This window comes from Zophobas morio, unplaced genomic scaffold (assembly GCF_036711695.1).
Source record: "Zophobas morio isolate AGI-343-1 ecotype UQ-CSIRO unplaced genomic scaffold, CSIRO_AGI_Zmor_V1 ptg000017l, whole genome shotgun sequence".
In the NCBI taxonomy this organism is placed as follows: domain Eukaryota; kingdom Metazoa; phylum Arthropoda; class Insecta; order Coleoptera; family Tenebrionidae; genus Zophobas; species Zophobas morio.
This window is the reverse complement of record NW_026972122.1, coordinates 17101202-17106602: the sequence shown is the minus strand read 5'-3', so window position 1 is coordinate 17106602 and position 5401 is coordinate 17101202. Positions and strand designations below refer to the sequence as shown.

Genomic DNA, 5401 nt, shown 5'->3' with positions numbered 1-5401 from the left:
AGCTGCATTGTGGGCCATTATTACACATACATTTCCCCAAACAAAACACATAAACAAACATGGCAGACAATCTGCAGTTGCAAAATGGCGTTGGACGAATTCGTCATTCCAAATAATAGGCGTCGAAAATATGCGATGCAAAAATACGATGAATCCTGTGGCGTTGCATAAACGATGTGCTAAATCCAAAGAATAAAGGCACGTCCCCCCATGACCCACAATGTTTGTTAATTTGTTCAATAGATTCAGTTAAAACATGTGCTCGATTAAAAGAAACAAATGGACGCTTCAAAATGGCCGCTGCCTGAACAAAGAACGGTGAAAATAACAATTCGTTTGCCGCCATCCAAAATACAGATTTCACAAATATAGCTAAATAAAGCATGGCCCGAACTAGAAATCACTTCCTGTAAAGCCCTACTGCGATGGATTTTAAATGAAAGATAAAAAAAAACGAGATTAGTGGAAAAAAGCGCACGCGTCGAAGTGTCACGAGGTCAGAAGCATCGTCGGGGCTTGAATCTCGCCGCGAAACAGGTGTTCAAAACATACCTCTCCAAAGATGCGAAGATTTCGACACGGCTTACCGCCAACAGGAACACAAAAACCTCGTCGTAAGAACGGTGAGAAATCAGGAACACCCAATGGCTCAACGGGGCTGCCACGTTTTCCAATGGAACAGATCAACACTGGAAAAACAAAACACAACAGCAAAAGGCACAGAATAATTCACAATTAAAAATACAACCTGTTGCTCGAAGCGCTCGAAAGGAAATCGACTGTTCTCTCGAAGCGATGAAAAGGAAGTGGCCGGTTTTACCCGAGACAAAACCACCCGCTTTGCGCACGTCTGTTTCCTTGGGGTGGTTGGTTGCCAACCTCTCCTTCTTCTCACTAACCGTTTCTTGTGCGCGCGGAATTCATTTGAAATTTAAAAATTCGAATTGGATCCTTACAACAGGGTCATTATAAAATATTGTAGTCGAAGAAGGCCATGATTTTGGTGACATTTTGTGCCGCCTTTTTCAGTTTTGTGGAAAGGATTACACTAATATTGGAATTTTTATTTTTAGCGCCACATTAGTTGACATTAGCGGCTGCACTGTTTCAACGCTTCATCAAATTCTGTCAGATGTCAATAATTTTTTCGTTTGTACTGGTACGTTTTCCCTCACTTTGTGCGTTAATTGACTTGTCTTGTTTTCATTTTTGCTGTCTTCCCCTTTGTTAGAACTTTAATAAGTGTCTCAAAAAACAGTTTTTATCAAAACTACAGATCATTGTGGAATAATCTCAGGTAATGAACAGAGAGGAATAACTATGGTCAGTGTTACAAATGATTTTTTTAGTTCTTTGGCGCAATCATCATGCCTATTACCGTAATGGGGTGTTAAATGAGGATGGGGATGGAGTGTACTCTGTGGAGGCGTCTAAAAACGAGTATCTAGTGAAATGTTCTGTTGTCATTGATGAAGAATCTTTGAAGACGCTATATGGCGAATTATGGCCCGATTTAACGACACTGGTAGCATTTCTAAGTGAAAACCGACGGGAAGACCTCAAGTTAGTGAATACGTTGTTGAAGATTTAAGGATGAGAATGGAACAAAGTCCGAATAAAGCTTTGTCAAAAATCTTTACTGTTCGGAGTACCATACAGCCCATGTCAGAAAATCGTAAAAGAGAAGTTACATATGCATCCGTACAAGATTTTGTTGGTTCAGGAGCTGCAACCAGCTGATTTTCCTTGCCGCGTTGGGTAGTGTAGTTGGTTTCAAGCTGATATGGACGATAACGGGATTCTCGATTTGTCGTTCTTTTCTGATGAAGCCTGGTTTCATCTGTTAGGCTATTATGTCAACTGACAGAACTTCAGAATTTGGTGTATAGAAAATACTCACGCTTTTGAAGAAACACCATCACACGCAATGAAGGTTGATGTGTGGTTAGCAGACGACGATTCATAGGCCTGATACTTTTTCAAGTAAATGAATGTGATCAATAAACAAAATTAGATGTAGAAAGTGTATGTAGGTACTCCAATAAAGTTTTTTATTTTCAGTAACTTTCATTTTTCTTTCGGTGTTAGTTGCATTCTCTTAATTTAAAACTTACTTCAACTTACTGTTTAGTAATAATTGTAATTTTACTATTAGGAAAGTTAAAAATCTTTATTAAACATTCTGTTGTTTCAAGAGATCTCATAATCAGCTACAGAACTCTTAACACTATGCTCCTGAAATTTTATTGGTTTTTTCATCTTTTTTCTTATAGAAATTTTGAAAAATCTTGATATTAGGATGGCCATGTGGGCGTGTTTTGGGTAGAACCTCTTTGACATTCCTGTTATGCAGATCTGGCATGTTTCAGATATCTAGAAACTGCAAAGCTGAAGGTAATGTTTGGACATAGCAGTTTTCACCTATTGTAGGGATGAAGATCAAGGATTTCAGTTGTGTTTTTTCAAGAGAAAAGCACCGGTCACAAACCATGTCTGCACCAATATTTTGACGATTCCTTACAATTTACAAACAGAACTTTCGCGGGATCACAACTTTGGCAAAATTATTTACTGCAAAAACTCATTAGGTACTCATAGTGTTCGTTAACTGTGATAAGACTTGCTCTGCCATTGTCCATTACGTGATTTTTCACAATTTTTACCTTCAGGGTACCTATAAAAATGTAATTTTTTAAATAATTACCGTGTTCATTGGTTTCGACAAACTTAACCTCACTTTTTGGATTTCATTATTTGAAAAATTATTGCTTCTTTGCAAAACAGACCAGATGATTTATTCTGTTCAACACCAATCGACTTTCCAAGGTGTAATTCATGACAAAGCCCTTAAACGTTTTTCTGACAATTTACAATTTTTGAAACTGAAATGTATTGCAGTGGCGTTCACAAATGCCCGATAACACTGCAACTCTTAATGCTCTGGCCTGGCGTCTTTTCGTGTCTATTTAAAATGAAATTAAACCGCGAACCGGGCATTTCAATTTTTGACACATCTGACAGATTTGTTTGGACGTTCGTGACATTTCAAAACAGTTCAAATCATTTTGGTGATTAGCGGCACGAGAAAAATTTCATTTGTTTTTCATAGGTGAGTTGACTACAATATTTTATAATGACCCTGTATATTTACTTATCCCCTCCAAAAAATTGATGACGTCAGCCCAAAATTTTGCCAAATGAATCCTATCTAAAATGTCCAAAATAGGATGAGACTATACTTGTGATTTATCATTCCATTCATATTTTTTAGTTTTGCTTATAGGGGTGTCTCAAAAAAATTAATCACTGAGTCAATTTATTTTATTGATTGAATCAAGAATTGCAAAACTGAATTTTGAAATATTGCAGACGTTTTGAAGTTACTGTTTGACATGGTGGGTTTTCAATCAAAATATATCTGTTTATCAAGCCCAAAAACTTGAAGACGTCATCTCAAGATTTTGCCGAATAAATCCTATCTAAAATGTGGAAAATATCATCAGTATATTTTCGTAATTTATCACTGCATTCATATTTTTTAGATTTGCTTTTACAGTGACTCAAAAAAATATATGGATCAGTCAATTTATTTTAGTGAATAACTCAAGAGTTGCAAAAATGAATACTTTGAGATCTTGCAGACGTTTTAAAGTTATTGTAAGCATGGTAAATTGTTAAGAATATTTATTTATTCCCCCCAAAAAATTGATGGAATGGCTCACTCGATTTTCGCAGATAATTTTGGGAATACAATACAGTTATTTTTAGTATTACACTGCACCAATCCAAGGTGGTATATCTACGTGTTGATAGTAAATGTTGATTAGGTCATCACAAAATTGTGTGAAGAAAAGACTCAACTCGAAAATGCTGAATATGTTTCATTATACTTTTGGTGCGAAGGAAGTTCTGTCGAAACAACGTTCGATCAATTTTTTGACAATGGTTGATATAAATAAAACTCAGTAGATGCTCAGACTCGAAATACGAAGTATCTACTCGAATATCAAATCAAAATATTTCTAGTTTTTCTAGATGATACTAATACTTCAGTAAGTAACAGTTGATGCTCAAGTAGCATCTCGATACAACAAAAAAGGACAACAGTGACAGTGTTCAACCATCAAGGCAAAAATCGAGTCACCAAAATATAAGTTAGTATGGGGTAGACACCTTGAGATGGGAATCTCTATGGCCAGTGTTAGAAAAAATGCACTGCACAATTTATGAATAAATAAAAGTTAATTACATGAAAAGTTTTCGATATTCCTGCTCCTAATGTGTTTTTCAAACTGAATGCACCTTTTGACGACGTTTCACATTCATGAAAGTCACCATGTTTAGTTAAAATTCACTCTTACAACGATCCTACTGGTTTTCTAAGCTACTTTACAGACAGCTCAGTTATTTGCCACGCCGATGCTCATATCTAGATTAAATGCTCACAAAACGCGTAGATGTTCAGTTTGTGTCCGGGGAGATACAATGTTTCCCAGTAGGTACTCAGTACATAGAGTAGATGATCAGGTATATAAGAGTAATAAATAATGAAGTAGGTACTTCGTACTTCGAATATGAGTATCTACTCAGTTTTATTCATACCACCCAATGTCTCGCTTCAATGTTTGATTATGTTGATTATGAGCATAACGCTGATCAACTTCCATATCCGAATTACCCATGAAATAAATCAATGCGGTTTGCACCTGAGGTAGTTCGTCGCACATTTGATTCGTGGACCTATGTGAGGTTCTCGTCTTCTCGGCATTTTAATGAACTTCATAAAACGACACAGAATTATTTTCACAGTCAATCAAATCTGTAAATTTTGTCTTGAGAATTTTAAAATATTGAAAACTTCAAATTAAATCCTCGAATAACGGTAAAGTTTGAGGTTTTGTCAAAACCAACAAAGTGAATATAGGTAAATAGATTGGCAGATCAAAATGAATAAGAAACTTTCGCAATATGTAATTAAATTTAACCAAGACTTTTCTTAAAATAAACGACGTTTTTTTTTTACGAAAAAACAAAGAACGATTTCAAATACAATATATGTACTTTTCACAATCACACGGAAGAATTAGTTTTGTATGACACGTCAGTTAGACGACAGGTTAAAGTCACTAGATATATGGTTATCTAGGGACTTTACGACAGGTCCGTCAGAGACGCCAACTATTGACAGTAATTCGAAGTGGCGATTCCCATACAAAATGTTTAGAATTTTTTAATTTTTTACTGTTCTTTTAAGTTATCCTTATTTTTTTTATTTATAAAGCATCCCCGTAATATAAAAAATGTTTCAAATCGGTCAAGCCGTTTTTGAGTCTTAGCGTGACTAATAGGAACAGCAATTGATTTTTATTTTATAGATGATTAATAAATGGGGTTTGGCGGT

The 5401-nt window shown here is 35.6% G+C and overlaps 1 long non-coding RNA gene across 1 annotated transcript; it reads left to right on the top strand.

Annotated features, from left to right (window-relative positions):
- Positions 1-1001: 1001 nt before the first annotated feature.
- Positions 1002-1442, top strand: LOC135129815 (uncharacterized). The gene is made up of 3 exons (XR_010280646.1): positions 1002-1159; positions 1232-1297; positions 1350-1442. It is a non-coding gene; the product is annotated as an uncharacterized LOC135129815 (long non-coding RNA).
- The last annotated feature ends 3959 nt before the right edge of the window (positions 1443-5401 follow it).